Source organism: Sturnira hondurensis, unplaced genomic scaffold (genome assembly GCF_014824575.4).
Source record: "Sturnira hondurensis isolate 20B ecotype Veracruz unplaced genomic scaffold, ASM1482457v3 Scaffold0021354, whole genome shotgun sequence".
NCBI classification, from domain to species: Eukaryota; Metazoa; Chordata; class Mammalia; order Chiroptera; family Phyllostomidae; genus Sturnira; species Sturnira hondurensis.
The window spans coordinates 24,524,778-24,541,937 of NW_028093985.1; the positions used below are offsets into that span (position 1 = coordinate 24,524,778).

The 17,160-nt window shown below is 37.0% G+C and overlaps 1 protein-coding gene across 1 annotated transcript in view; it reads right to left on the bottom strand.

The window, feature by feature from the left end:
- The window catches only part of SLCO6A1 (solute carrier organic anion transporter family member 6A1), a 103,535-nt gene that overhangs the window by 83,426 nt on the left and 2,949 nt on the right, over positions 1-17,160 (bottom strand). The window lies entirely within an intron of this gene.

The following is a 17,160-nucleotide window of genomic DNA, read 5'->3' on the forward strand; positions in this document are numbered from 1 at the left end:
GGAGGAGGGAGAAGGATAATGTGGGAGACTAGAGGAAGGGTTGTCAAGGAACATGGATAAAGGACACATGGATAAAATAAAGTGGGTAGGATTAAGGGTGGGAGGTGGGGATGTGTGGGGAGGAGGGGAGTGGTGTGGGGGAAATGGAGACAACTATACTTGAACAACAATAAAAATTGAGATGTCAAATTTATCTTTATTATATTGAAATTCCCAGGTAAGTTTTTAGTTCCGAGCTTCTCCTTTCTCTAACAGAAGGAGTAGTAGCAAAGATAACAGGCAAAAGAGAATTCTTGAGTTAGACTAAAATTTAAACACGAAAATCTTATTCTTGGTTCAATGAGTTTTAAGGTTAACTAGTTAGACCTTTCTCATCTTTCCTTATTTTGAAAATAAATACCATTTTATTTTTGATCCTTCATAACTTTTTCAAAGTTGCAGGAATAAAGTTTTGAAATAAGATATTTTCTGTACTTCTACCTTTTTTTCATGTAATATTTGATCACTCCATTAAATTTTGCATTTCATTCTAAAAAAACATTCTCTGATTTCAAATGTTTCCTAGTGGTTTCAAACATACTCAAAAAGAGTCAGGAAGATTTGGTTAGAAATAAATGATAAAGATTTATTCAAGGGTCTTAGGGTTTGCAAACTAGTAAAAACACACGTAAGCAGTACAAAATGTGTCCCAAAAGAGTAATAAAAGTTTGAGAGTTTTATAGTAAAAAGCACATTCTTGAAAGAATCAGTTCTTTTCACAGCCCCTGGATTAATGGTTCAACATAATAGTCACCAGATGTCTAATGTTCTAGACAATGGAACATTTTTCTTCTTGAAGTCATTCAAATGGTTAACTGAAGGGTTGATCTATGTCCACACATTGACACACAACACACTGATGCATATCTAAGTATCAACACAGGACTAAAAAGTTGCAAGGTTGAAGTTCCCAGAGCCAGTTAAAACAAGGATTATCATTTCCTTATGACTCAACTCACTTGAATTCAGTAATTTTGTAGCTTGACCACAGTGACTCCATTTTATTTGTTCATTGTATTTCACAATGGTAAGTTATAAGAACTAAATACCACCAGTTAGGGCTACTCCAATAGAACATTAACAGTAGTTACCATGCAAGTATAACTGGTTTCTCTTGACAAAGAAGAATTTTTAGCTAGTGGTTTGGAAGCTCTTTCCCTATGATTAAGAGCATGTCCTTATTGTTGAGTATTGGCTTATAGACACGGGTGTTTTAAACAAAGAAAACCTGTTCATGAGTGTATACAGAGATTGTACATTTGGGCAAAAGCCTATTCATGTTTGTGTGTAGTTATTTTATTACATTTATTACATAATAAATTAAATATTACTTTTATAAATTTTAAAACAAGTTAAAAGAAATATTTAAAAATCAAAGCAGCTTGTTCTTCATTTCCCTCAAATCTCAAACAGGATAGCATAATAAAAGTAAATATTAAAATCTTTAAATAAAGATAATACATGCTTCAGCTGAATATGCAACACTGTATTCAAATCATATATTTAATCTAGCAGAAAGTAGTTATTATAAGTCAAAATGTACCACATTTGCAATTAGAGACATAGCTCAAGATTCACCTCCCATACTTATTAAACTGTCTTTGATAAGTCACTTAGGCTCTCTCAATTCAAAAATCCTTATTTATAAATTGGATATTCTCCCTACCTATTTCATATGGTTGTTATGACGGTGACACTATAAAGGAAAATAAATTAAAACTGTAAAATGTATAATTTTTATTTAAAAAATTTAAATATTCTAATAATTTAAATTAAAAAATAAAAATTGTTAACAAAGTAACCATGGTTATTTTCTACAATGTTTACTGCTTGTATTTACTTCTAGTCTAAAATAGTCTCATTATTTACAGCACAAAGATCCTAGAAGGTAAACTGCTTTATTAAAGTAGCTTATGTCTCCATTTTTAGAATATAAGATAACTTGTTGGATTTTCAAAATTGAAGGAAAGGAGGAAGTTAAAAAGAAAAGTGCAATTTGATGTGTGTCTTCTCTCTATTAATCACCATACTAGATATTTGACATCTTACTCAATGTTTCAGATACACTGGCCAAGGGAAGTTAAGTCCCTTGCTTAGAATAATGCATTGATAAGGAAGAAGGTGGGAATTCTATGTTAGGTCCAATTCAGGGGTCCTTGGCCAAGGCAGTTTTGTCTCCCAGGAATCATTTGACAATATCTAGAGACATAGTTGTTTGTTGCAATTCAGGGTGAGTGATAGGATGCTGCTAAACACCCTGCAATACACAGAGCCAGCACCTACAATAAAGAATTATCCGGTCCTAAGTGTTAATAGTGCCAAGGTAAAGCTTTGGTCTTTCATTTTAGTAAAAATGAAAGTTATTTCTAAGTTTAACTACCCCACAATATTCAGCGTCACACAAGTACCAACTTCAATATAAGGTGTATTCTCTCTGTGTTCCAAGTGTGTCTGGGAGGATCTATTTTAGATCCCACTAAGTTATCTTTTCATTCAAGCAACAAAGGAGATTCCTGGGAAAATAATCATGCTAATTCACCCAAGGAAAACGACTTAGGGTTAGAGAGCAGGGATGATTCTGAAAAACAGGGTAGATCTACTACTCAGGTCACGCCCTGGGTTCTCCTCACCCACACTATATATCATCACGTCCTCATGAGAGGAATGCAAGCAAATGCTAAAGGGGTTTTTTCATGAAACTCTCTTTGAGGCCCTGGGAAGCTACATAAAAGTTCTATAATAGTACAACATCAAAGAAAAGAAAGCACACTATTCCCATTTGGAGTTGCTCTTAGAGCATGATGTGAATATAAGAATAAGAGCAGTATAATACCCCAACCTAAGTGTGGACCCGATAGGACTTCCTACCTGAAAGCAGATCATAGTGTCACTTCATAGTGTTGGAGGATTCGTAGCTTCAAAATACTGTTACGGCATTTTGGCAGCCAACGGTAACTCTAGAGCTAGAAAAGACTAAAAGGCCAATCTCTTTGTATTACTTGACTCTATGAATGGTACCAGCATTCACTCAGTCTAGGTCAGAAGTCATGATAGTCATCCCTAATTTTACTTTTTAACTCTTTTGGCATTCTTGGACCCAGCGATAGAAAAGAATTTCCAGCATTGCTATCTATTTATCTGTTTTACTCATTGAGACACTATTGAATATTTTATTTGAGTAAAGGATCCTATAGTCCAAAAACTGTTTGGAAACCTGTGGTTTATAGAATTAAATCTACAAACCTCTTTATGCTCTGACTGCTGCCTTTTTTTTTTAAGATTTTATTTTTTTATTTATCTTTAGAGGGGAAGGAGAGAGGGAGAGAAACATCAATGTATGGTTGCCTTTCGTACATCCCCTGCTGGGAGTTGGCCTGCAGGGAACCAGCCTGCAACCCAGGAATGTGCCCTGACTGGGAATCGAACCCCGATCCTCTGGTTCGCAGGCCTGTGCTCAATCCACTGAGCTACACCAGACAGGGCTGACTGCTGCCTTTGACTGACTTTACTATGACTTCCTTGGTCTTCATATTTCAGATATATTCAGTTCATTATAACTCTCCTAAGACTTCATACTACTATTTCACTTTGACCACACTAATCTCCATTAAAGCAAGTATCTCATTGTATTTTCATGTGTACATATATGTGGGTATATGTACTGAAATTCACCAAACTGTAAGCATCTAGTGGGCACAGTGATTAGTACATTGAATAAATTAATTAATACTAATTATTGACTACTTTAATCAAATAAAAGATGGATGCTCCATGATGTCTGAGAAACCAAACACAACAATCCATGGAAAGTACAAGTAATAGTTTGGGAATCTTTAAAGAAGCATATTTGAGTATATTTACTGAGGTGAAGATAAAATAAGAGTAATATTGTCCTTGGATTGGTCTACCTGGGAAAATCTATGCAAAGATAAAAGAACATTCCATGAAAAAAAGGTTTTACAAGAACTACTTTTAACTATACATATTAGACTTTATAATAACAACTTACCCTAATAATATCTGAACATTTCTAGATTCTGAACTGCATGGTTTACTTGGATAGCACAAGGAAATTGAGAGATGATCCTCTGATTCTGATTTGTTCCTTATTGACCTTTGTCTTGCTTCCAAGATTATTTGAGTAATTCTTTATGAAAGGAGATAACTACATGACCATGTAGTCCTATTTAAAATATTCAATTATGCTTAAAATGTACATGAAGGAAAAAATTATCCCCTTAAAGAAGAAAGTCTAGAAATCCTGGAAACAGCAGGTGACAGTCATAAAATACGTCTTTTTCACACCAAAAGAAGCATGAGCTCAAAGGTCAAGATAACCACACACTTACTGTTGTTTATTAACATAAGTGCCTCCCCTCAAAAAAATGCACAACTCCTGGTGTTCATCTTTTTTCACAGATGAACACTAGGCTTCCCAGCCCAAGGTTTCAGTGCCAGGAAGATAAGACCCCATAACTTCTGGCTGCATAAACCCATGGGGATTGGGGCAGCAGAAGAAATTGCAGGCATCTCTTTTAAAGGGTCTGTAATGGACTTAGGACTTATGTAGACTCACTCCCTCTGGGCTCCAGCATCATGGCAGCAGCTTGAAGGGCACCAATTACACACAGGGAGAGATTGAGTGTCTGCCATCAAGAAAAGTGCTAGCTCCTTCCGTGACAAAACTCCAGAGGCCAGGTACTGTCCTTTTTCTGAGACCTCCCTACACAGAGTCACAGAGCAGCAACAACATGTCTGAGACTCCATCAACCTGGTTTACGAGGGCTGCCCCACTTGGGCAATTACCTAAGTCTCTGCTTCATCCAACTTACGGGTGCACTTTTCTACAATAGACTATGATACTAAGGCAGGGAGTCAAGCAGCTTTACCTAATATGAAGAAACAGACACAGGGAGACTGCCAAAATGAGGAGACAAAGAAATGTGGCCCAGATGAAATAACAGGACAAAACTCCAGAAAAAGAACTAAATGAAATGGAGATGAGCAATCTATCAAAGGCAGAGTTAAAAATACTGCATTTTTGGTTAAAGAACTCATCGGACACTTCAACAGCATAAAAGACCCAGGCAGAAATGAAGGTCACACTAACTGAAACAAAGAAAAATTTATAGGGAATGAACAATAGAGTGGATAAAGCCAAGAATCAAATAAATAATTTGGAACACAGGAAGAAAAAAGCATTAAATCAGAGGAGGAAGAAGAAAAAAAGAATTAAAAAATGAAGATAGGATAAGGAGCCTCTGGGATAACTTCAAACATACAAACATTTGAATCATAGGGGTGCTGGAAGGAGAAGAGAAAAAGCAAAACATTGAAAGTCCATTTGAAAAAATAATTAAAGAAAATTTCCTTATTTTGGTGAAGGAAATAAACATACAAGTCCAGGAAGAACAGACAGTCCTAAACAAGTTGGATCCGAAAAAGACCACACCAAGACACATCATAATTAAAAAGCCAAAGGTTAAAGATAAAGAGACAATCTTAAACGCAGCAAGTGAAAAGCAGATAGTCAACTAAAAAGGAGTTCCCATAAGACTGTCAGCTGATTTCTCAAAGGAAACTTTGCAGGCCAGAAGGGACAAGAAAGAAGTATTCAAAGTGATAAAAAGCATGGACCTACAACCTAGATTACTCTATCTAGCAATTCTACCATTTAGAATTGAAGGGCAGATAAAGCACCTCCCAGACAAGGTAAAGCTAAAGGAGCTCATCATCACCAAGCTATTATTATACAAAACACTAAAGGAACTTATTTAAGAAAAAGGAGAAGATGAAAATTGGGAATGTTAAAATGACAATAAATTCACAACTATCAACAATGGAATCTGGAAAAACAAACTGAGCAAACAAGCAGAATAGAAATAGAACCATAGATATGGAGGTCATTTGGATGGTTACCAGATGGGAGGGTGAAGGGGGAAAATGAGGAAAAAGGTACAGGGATTAAGTACAAATTGTTAGGTGCAGAATAGGCAGGGGGAATGGAATTGCCAAATAAGTTATATGCCCGACTCATGGACATGAAGTAATGGGGTAGGATTGCCAGAGTGAATGGGGGTACTGGGTAGAGGAAGGCAAAGGTGGAAATATTGGGACAACTGTAATAGCATAATCGATAAGATGTATTTTTAAAAAGTATGCATTTATTGGTCAAAGGTTAAATAAATAAAAATTCAGTTAAAAAAAAGAAAATAGAGTTATACAACATAACCCAAATTTGGAAATGCTAAATATAAAAAAAATCTTAAGCTATTAGATTGCTAAACTTATCAGGGAGTGCTTTAGTCAGCAGCTATATTTCAATGATCACGTTGGAATTTTATGTAATAATCACCTGTTAACTTCTAGTAAATATGCAAAATGATTTAATATCTATACCTCTATAGATCAAAAAGCTTAAGAAATATTGAGAGACCAGCTTGAATTGGGCAATAAATGTGTAAGAGCTGCTGTGAAATACCCTCCACATAATATCAATTTCGGCTAAACATGTATGTAGGAAGAACTGTTCACTAAACTAACGTATTGAGGGTAATTCATGTAATTCTAACAAATGAGTCAAATAATGCAGGTAAACAACATGATGGTACTAATTAGTGTGGTTTAATACAGGAATGATTTAAGGGATATAAAACTGTATACCTTTAGCAAATGGCCCTTGTTTGCTTACCTGTCCCGGTAAATTATTCTTACTTCCTCACTGATTGGGAGTAGTTACTTTTGCTCAGTTTCTAATATGCTGCCTCCTGTGATTATGTAGGCAAGCATTACATATTCTACACACAGAAAAATTAGATCTGAAAGTTCTAGACTGCAATCTACTGCTAAAAAACATTGAAGTGTGGGTGCTATAAGTACTACTTTCTCAATAATTACAGGCTTTTTATTTAGCTCAATTTTTTGGCTTCCCACAACTCTTTAGTTTATTGATACTAGAAGTCTAATGGCTAGACAAATGAAATGCTAAATAATTTTAAAACCCAGAGAAACATGGGGTGGCCGTGGCAGGGATGGGGCACAGGGAGCATAAAGGAAACATCACAGGGTGAACAAAACATAGACTTTGGATCCAGCTCTTCTGTTTAGTTATTTGTGATCTTGGGTAAGTCTTTTACACATCCAGACCCTTAGAGCCTCATTTCTAAAATGAGGATAATAATAAACTATTTTAAGATTATTCTGAGGGTTAGAATACACCAAAAGTATCTAGCATAGTTCCTGCCGTATAGTAGATACTCAAAACAGATGATTAGTTATCAACTTATTAGAATTATAAACTTTTATACTAAATAGCACCTACTATGTGTTGTCCTCTACAAGTTAGACCCTCAACCAATAGTTAGAAGTCAAATAAATTGAGGGAGAAAATTTATTAGCAGATGTACTCACAAAAGACTATAGAGAAAGGGCAACACTTGAGAGTATCCTTAATGAAATGGTGGAATTTGAATAAGTAATAATGTTTGCAAGAAGCATTAACTTGATGTTTGCTGTAAGGTACAATAGAAATGGAGTTTAAGAAACTTAGAAAGCTAAAGGCTATCACAAGTTTCAGGGCATCTTGAAGTAGCTTGAACAGACAACAAACTACTCTGAAAGGGAAATAACTGGTATAAAAGATGAACCATGTGTGCCCTGGCCAGTGTGGTTCAGTTGGTTGGATCATCATCCTATAGACTGAAGGGTCATGGGTTCGATTTACAGTCAGGGCACATACCCAGGTTACAGGTTTGATCCCTGTTTGAAGTGTATATGAGATGGCAGCCAACTGATGTTTCTCTCTCACATGGATGTTTCTCATTCTTTCTGTCTCCCCCTTCTCTCTCCAAAAGCAATGAAAAAAAATGTCCTCAAGTGAGGATAAATTTTTTTCAAAAAAGATAGACAGTATGTAGATGCCCAGGAATGGCTGCCTTATTGACATCTTTGCAGAAGTACAGGGTACACAACACATGGCTGAGTGAAAAGATAGATGATGAAGAAGACCTTTAGGAATGTGTTCCTGTTAGAGATAATGCACTCTAAAATTAAATTTAGGGATAAAGCCATTCAGATGATTGTTAGATTGTATGCTAAAGCTTTAAAAACAAATAAAATATTTAAAAATAAATGTGCATTATAAAAATAAATTATTTTCATTATTGTTAAAATGCTAAAGAAGACTTTGTTCAAGACTATTGCAATCAGGGTGGGAAAGTATACTTAATTCCAAATACAACAAAGATAAGTGGGGATTTAGAGCCAAACAGCAGATTGAGGGTGACAGTGGATGGAAAATTACTAAGAGGAGACTCGAGAGTAGGGGAATTCTTGATAACAGGATTCTTGTTAAAGATGGGACAGGACTGATACATCAAAGGTAGGGGTGGGGAACTTGATCAAGAGACTAGGGGTGATCAAAACTGAGGGCAGGGAATGATGATGACTTCGCAGGGTTCTTTGCCAAGACTGGCTTAGACTAGTTGGACAGAAAACCCAAGGGAACTTATCCAAAGTTTGGTCAAGGAGAGAGTCTTTGTCAGTATGCATATTTTACGATTTGCTTCTGCACTATTGATTACATATGACTTACATTACCTGAAATAAACCTATTTCAATATTATAAGTAATTATGAAAATAATTTCTTAATAAGTTTGAAAATAGCATGTCCCACTGATGTATTAAAGCGCTTCAGCTAGTACCTCCAGGGACACCTCTGCATGTCTGCCTGCCAGAGAGAATGAATATCAGAGCAGGGTTTTAGGGGGAGGGTACTTAAAAAGGTTGGGGTACTAGAGTAAATCACAGTGTGGTGTTGGCAAAGACTGACCTGAATTTGTAATTTAGGCCAGTCTCTGTCACAGTCGGTAATCGTATTTTCAGAACTGATTAAGACTGTGGACAGTAACATTTGGATCAGTTTGTCTGTGGTATTATCTCAGAACATACAGGACCAAAGAAATTGGTGTTAAAAGAGTTTGACTTTAGGAGACCAACCAATGTAGATAGTCTGTCACAACAATTTGGTTAGTAAGACTTACCTGACTTAACAGTGCATTTTGCAAGTCGTGATCGCTGCCTACACTCCCAGCTCCTAACAACTTACCTGCCAGCAGTGACTTCCTTTCCCGACCTTTAGCAGAGGTACTGTTTAAAAGATTTAATTTGCTGCCATCTAGTGGACATACACTTTCATGTTTTTAATATTAAATTTGAAAAATCGATTTAGATATAGACTTCACATGCTATTATTTTGTTACATACCTTTCCTTTCAAGAAAATACTTTTGATTACTTTCAACCACAAAATGCATTAATGTTCCTAATCATACTTTCAGTACTCTATAAAAGTTAAATTGGAGTTACTGATTATACTCAGAGTGCAACAGAACATTTTTGTATATATTGTGCTAACTTTTATAACAGTGCATAGTATATTTGTAAATTTTTAAGATGTTTTAAACATTTTAAATTCTTGCCCTGGCTGGTGTGGTTCAGTGGATGGAGTGCCAGCCTGCAAACCAAAAGGTCCCCCTTTCAATTCCTGGTTGGGGCCCATGCCTGGGTTCGGCACCAGGTCCCCTGTCGGGGGTGTGCGAGAAGCAACCAACGGATGTGTCTCTCCCTCTCTTTCTCCCTCCTTTCCCCTCTCACCCAAACATTAAATCAAATTTTAAAAACATTTAAATGCTTTTAATCAGGATTTTAAAATTGTTTTAATAGAGAATACCTATTTGCAAAGTTGTAAGCTAGTGATTGGTTATGTTCAAATTGGTAACTAATGGGACCAAACTGGCTCACAATTAATTAAGTTCTAGCAGATTGATTGGCACTTTATGTAGGAGGTAATTTGTCTGGGGGGAACATCTATTATGTTTCTTCTCTCATTTATACGGATGGGAGTTCTACGTTTCCCAGAAAGGAACGCCTGGGGATTCGTTCCAGTCACTCCTCCCACATCCTCATTTGAATATCCCCCAAGAGGAAGCACTGAATCATCAAATCTGTGAAAGTGGGGAAAGGACGCAGAGCCCATAGCACCCTGGTCTGCAGTTACCTGTTCATTCTGCCTGTGACAGCAGGTACATTCACTGTGGTGGGAAGAAGTAAGAAACCCATTTCTCCTTCAAGTTCCTGTCGTGCTCTTCAATCTAGCTTTTCTGGCAGTACAACTGCCAGGAGATATTTGCTCCTTACCTCATTTCTGGACAGACTTTTTAAAAATATTCAGAACTAAAAGTCAAAAGGAGGATTTAATTAGTATTACCACAAAAAAACAAACAAACAGTATTTTGCCTGTGCATGTGTGAAATAGAGCAGCAATTTTGTAGAGGGAAGTGGAATCAATAGTAAAAGGTCTCTTTTTTTTCTGTGGGTTTTAGGAATGAGTCATAAAACAAGAAAGATCTCTGGGAGGCCAAGCAAAAGAGGAATAATGAAAAAAACTTATTGAAGTAAAATTCAGGGTTTGAGAGAGTTAGCATTTATTTAGCTTGACCAGGTTAACCAATACAAGTTAGTTAACCTTACCAGGTTAACCATATATTATATGGTTTGCTTCTGATTCCATCCATTTCTAACTCCTTCCTAGCATTTTTCATGAGTCTGAGGAAAACAACAAAGACCCTTTGGGATCATAATATGATATAATTAAGCTTTAAGAAGTCCATCTTGGTAAGAGAAATGCCTGACTTTCGGATGTTTTGGTTTGAACTTGGGAAGAACTTGTAGCACATCTGACCCCACCACATTGATAAAATCCATCCACTGAAAGGAGAGATTCTTCAGCAGAAGAAAGAAGGGTGAAGGCCAGGGGGATTGTCAGAGAAGATGACGGAGGAACAGGAAGACTTCTTCACCCTAGAATACCCATGCTTTTCTTCGTATTCATTGTCTCCCCGACCCTGGGAGGGAGAGAAGATGTAGGGAACCTAGACTTTTACCAGGTTCACTCCCTGCAGAAATGTCTAGGATATTTCTGAGGAATATTAACATATCCTACAAATTTCTAATAGCAAAGCATGATTTGGAAAAAAATAAAAGCATAGTTAACTCTAAAACTAACAGCATGTCAAATATTTATTTACCTTATTAATGAGGGAACCAGCAAGAAGTTGAAGCTGATTCACAAACAATGCTAATTGACATCTAAAACAAGTTAATACCCCACAGGGCAATAATACTGCACCTTCTGGGGTTCATATTTTTTTCAGGAAGGAGATAATTTCATCTCTCAAACAAAATTTATATATATTGCTATCAGAAAACAATCATGAGAATCAGCTTCTATAAGTTAGTAACAACCATTAAAGAGACATAAACTACTCTGGCTGGGGTGGCACAGTGGGTTGAGCACGGGCCTGCGAACCACACACGATCGCGGTTCGATTCCCAGTCAGGGCGCGTGCCTGGGTTGCGGGCCAGTTCCCAGCAGGGGACTCACGAGAGGCAACCATACATTGATATTCCTCTCCTTCTCTCTTTCCCTTCCCCTCTAAAGATAAATAAATAAAATCTTTTAAAAAAAAGAGACATAAACTATCCAAATCCTTATTAAAATAGCAAGTCAAACAAAGTTATTCACTCCTAGAAATTCATATAATACCTCTGAGGACCAGCCAGACAGTCCTAGCATGACACCGACCCGGCACCTAATAATCTCTGCTGCTTAGTTCTATGATTTAGATACTTTTTCTAAGCACTGTATTGATCCTGAATTGCTGCCCAATTCCAGTAAAGAAGACAAGGCACAACTCTAATAAAAGTTGCCACTAACTGACCCGCAACCAGCTTCCCTCAGGCTGACACCCTTTGCTCCCAGCAAGTAACCTCAAATACAGATGTGAGCTAGAGACACCAACTACTCCAGTGCCCCTGGGTCTGACGGGTTTCCTGCAACATGGGAGTTTAAGTACTAAAACCAGAAAATCCTAGATGAATCAGGACAAGTTGTTCATCCTAACATAAGCCTATTCCTTAACTCTGCAAAGGAAAAAAAAAAAAAAAAACAATGTAATGTAACATAAACCAAAATTTTACCAAAGTCCATGGGATGTCATAAATCAGGCTTACCAAAGAAAAGGTGAACAGTGCATAAAACGAGTTCCAGAATGCCCTAGCCAAACCATTGTAATGTAAACACTTGTGACATCTGTCCTCTGAGTCCCCAGCACCTTAGATCAGCTCCTGCACGTATGAGTGCTGGTCAAGTGTGACTCTCCTGCCCAGAATCAGGTTCAGGGCTCCCGGGGGACTCCAGAAGGGAAGAAAATGCAGTTTCGCATTCTGAAGCAAACAAACTTTAGAGATGTGGCTTAATTTCTAAGTAGAAAAAAACAGGTCTGTACAAGGCAGAGTGATTTCGTTTCTTACTACCTTCCATCTCTTCATTTCCGAACAGGAAATCGGCTTAACATCGTAAAAGCCTTAAGCTGCTTAGATTTCTTCCCTAAAACAAAGGAGATAGCTGATCTCAAAGATTAATCCATTTATAGAACCAAAAACTTCTTCCAACTTGAAACTTGTGGGCTTTTACCCATCATAATATGTGATATTTAGTATTTTTCAATGATGGTTGCAATGACACATTTGACCCAACCAGCTCAAGCTCCATTGCAATGTGACACTGACAGGTCCCCATCAAGAGGTGGAATCTCTATGTCCTCCCCATGAATATGGGTGGCTTGTGACCATAGCCAAAGCCATGACTTCTGCCTTCTGAGGCTAGGTCACAAAGTGATCGGATGCCTACTACCCCTAATTTTACTGTGAGTGCGTGTGTGTGTGTGTGTGTGTGTGTGTGTGTGTGTGTAAACTGTATATTTTATATATACTTAAACTATCTTTAAATTTGACCAGGGAAACATAATGAACTAAGAAACTTGCTCACATGCAGAGGTAGATAAGAATGGAAGGAACCTCTGTTCTTATCACCCCTAATTATTTCTAATGATCTATCAGATGAAAACTCAAATAGGTCCTCCTTCAATCTCCTTGAGAACAAAGAACTGGAAATCACCAGACATCCCCAAAAAACCACAGTTTTACTCATTAGCATCATTCACTGTCTGAGCACCAGCAACACTATTTCACACAGTCATTTTTTCTGACACTGGAGGATTTAAGTATTAAGTGAAAACAGCCTGGTGAGATTCTGGATGGGCAAAAGGCATTCCTTATTTCAGAATGTGGAAAAGAGCAGTAGTGAAAACAGGCAGGACACCTCTGATGACACGCCCTGTTCAGCCACAGGTCCTCAGGTGGAGTTCAGGGAAACGTGATTCCCTTAAAACTGTCCATACTCTTCAAAATGTCTGTGTACTCAGTTCAAGCCAGCATATTAATTCATTTACCCCTAAAAGTACATGTTATTATTATTCTATTTGAACAAGAGAACATTTGGACAAATAGAGGTGGCCTCCCTTATTTAAGGTGACAAACTTACCAAATAGCACTGTGGGGATTCACATCCAGGTTGCCTCTAGAACACTCATTCTTAGACACTCTCTTGTATACTTTTTATGTGTACTGTGAATCTATGTATGCCTATATACATACACCTGCACACACATATATAACATTTGGTTTTGAAATCGCATGTCAGGAAAGAAATTAGGAAGGAAAAATATTAAGTTGGAATAAAGGAAATTACAAATGTTCTCAAAGATTACTTGTTCTAAATATCTCCTACTATGTATTTAATACTTATATAGTTCATACAAAGATTATATCATGCTGTTTAACTTTCTCTGTTTAATATTATTCTTTGGTAATAATTTTTATTTTATTTTTAAAGATTTTAAAATTTATTTTTAGAGAGTATATTTGGTCACCAATATAAATTTTTTTAATTAATTAATTATTTATTTATTTTAGACAGAGGGGGAGGGAAGAAGAAAAAGGTGGGGAGAAACATCAATGTGTGTTTGCCTCTCATGTGCCCCCTGCTGGGGACCTGGCCCTCAACCCAGGCATATGCCCTGACTGGGAACCGAACCAGGGACCCTATGGTTCATAGGCCTGTGCTCAATCCACTGAGATACACCAGCCAGGTGGTAATAATTTTTAGTTCCCTCAGTTTTCTGACTTGCTAAAATATTTCCTTTACTGCTTGTACCAGGAAGAAATTATCAGGGGAAAAAAGGATGAATACAAGTCATCACTTCTCTTTTCCATCGTGCTCTGAAACCTCACTTGCCCTAGTGTCTTGAGTAGATGCACAGAAAAGGTGCAACTGGTGTCTTTGCAAATAATGAATCCCTGCCGTGATGCTGTTGCAAATCCTGGAAAACCTTTTCTCTTTTGTTCACAAGAAAAGAAATGGATCAGCTTTTTATTATTTATCAGATAAGTAATGACCACTATACTTACATCAGTATTAACTCTAATTTATTGATTTTTCCTAACAATCCCCCAACAAAATTTTTAATAAACTACTTTAGAAATAATCCCTTCAAAGTGTCAGTAATCTTTAGAATTTGGTGGGAAACTAAGTTCCCATTGAGAGTAATTTTTTCTCACACAACAATAAAAATTGTTGTGTGAGAAAAACAATAAAAATAAGCTGGCTTTTGGAATTGTGAGCTCTCAGTTTCATGCCTACATTAATTTATGAACCTGTGTTTTTAGTCATGAATTTATAACAGGGTATTGGTAGAAAGAACCCAGAATTTTGCCATGAATCTAGATTATTCCACAGCAAAAGCACATCTTTGGAGAAATCATCTTACAGCAAGTAATATTAACCTTACAAGCTTCAGGAAACTCCATTTTCAACAGTTTCTAGGACTGTAGATTTAGCCAGGCTATTGCATTTCTATATTAATTCAACAGGTATTTGCAATTTGAGGGGTAAAAACCAGTTCTTAGAGTTTCAGTAAAGACCTAAGACCTCCATGTCTGAAATGACAAGGAAAATGTATAATAATGATGTGAACCACATAATGGAAAGTACTACTTACGCACTCTACCAACCTTTGTCATCACATTTCAGCCCATGCTCATGCTTGGAAAGACAGGGGGTTGGTCAATAGGGAGAGAGAGAATAATACACAACATTTTTAGCCAAAGTGGAACAACAGTGTCATTAAAAGTTTAGTACATTATATATAAAGATATCCGTCTTATTATTCTGTTACTTTCAAAAATGAAATACTATTAGTCACTAGTGTGTTCCATACGGCAATAAATCTCTTTGATCATAGAAATGCAGAGACTTCTTCTATTTTTAAATATTTTTTCTTTTTTCTAGTTTTTTAAAAATTATCAGAGCATTATTCTAGTCAGTCAAAATTTCTACTTTGCCACTGCAAATATTTAACACCTCTGAACCTCAGTTTCCTTATCTGTAAAATGTGGAAAATAATGCTTGACTTTGTACTTAGTATGAATTAAAACTAAGTATATTATAACCTACTACAGTGCAAACATACATTAGGTACTCAGTAAATGATGAGAATGGTGGTCATTATTAGGGTCAACCAGAAATCCATAGGCCACATACCTGGTGGAATATATAACACAAAAAATTAGAACTCAGTACATATAAAGTGTTACTATTATTCTAGGGTCAGGGAACTTCAAGTTATTTAACTTGGACACACAAGGTACATCATACATGAACTCATGTGTTAGTAACCTAGGCTACATCTCTCACTATCAAGAGGGATGATGGTAGGACACGGCGAGGTTTAAGAACTGTCCTGTAGACCAAAGCCAGGAAAGGCAGGTGTAGACAGAATTGCGCAAGACTCTTTTACAACTGCTGAGAACAAAGGAACCTTGGTTTAGAGTTTAGGAGACATATCTAATATTAATAGTTCAGGTCTGAAGAGTTACTTCAGCACTAAAATCCTAGCATTGAAAATACCACTCGAGCCCTGACTGGTGTGTCTTAGTTGGTTGGGCATTTTCCCAGAAAGTGAAAGGTTGCCAGTTTGATTCCTGGTTAGGGCTCATGCCTGGACTGAGGATTCAGTCCCAGGTTGTGGTGTGTATGAGAGGCAACAGATCGATGTTTCTACCTCACATCAATGTTCCTCTCTCTTTCTTTCTCCCTCCCTTACTCTCTCTAAAAATAAGTAAATAAGATATTTTTAAATGCCATTTGAGATTAGTGATATTCTTTTCCCATTGAGTTTTAGGTACAGTGATTGCTGGCTTTGAGGATTCACCTAGTGCAGCACCTAAATTGTGGGGATGACATGAGCTCAGGCTGGAGATGGCCTTAGGATTCCCGCCATGTCACTGCACATTAGGATCAGGTCTTCCAAAAGTCTGTGCAAGTCTGTACTAGTTTTCTAGAGCTGCTATTTAAATAAAACCAAACAAAAACATCAAAAGAGTGGCTAAAGCAATAGAAATGTATTGCCTCACAGGTCTAGAGGCTAAAAGTTCAAGATCAAGGCATCAGGAGAGTTGGTTCCTTCTGAAGGTCATGAGAGAGGATCTGTCTTATACCTCTCCCTAACTTTTGGTGCTTTGCTGGTCATCTTTGGCCTTCTTTGGCTTATTGAAGCCTCACCCTAATCTCTGTCTTCATTCTCAGATGGTGTTCCCTTTGTGCGCATGTCTGTGTCCAAATTCCCCGTGTTTGTAAAGGCTCTGGTCATGTTTAATTGGGGGCCCAACCTACAGCGGTAGGATCTCATCTTAACTGATTACATTGGCAGAACTCTACTTCCAAATAAGGTCAAATTCTGAGGTACTGGGCATTAGGACTTCAATACATGAATTTGGGAAGAATAAAATTCTACCCTTAACAGGACTCTTGGGATTATCCCCTATTGCTAAGGTCCTCTGGGAAAACCTATGATGCTATGGGGAAAGGAGCGTGAGCTCTCTGACATAGCAGTATGTGGGTGAACATAATGAGGACAGCCAGTTCTAGTATATCTTTACAGTGGAGTGAATTAACCAAAATATTGAGAAGTTCATTTGATAAATTACTGGGAAAAGGCCCTAAGTATTGGAAGACCATTTTCGATGGGTTTTTCTCATTTCTGCATATCTATGGGAAGTGAACAGACTGAAGAAACTTTAAATATGGTGAAGTTCTAACAAGTTAAGGTTTTATAAGCATGATTCTAAAGTCCTGATATTAAGATCTAATAATATTAAGAT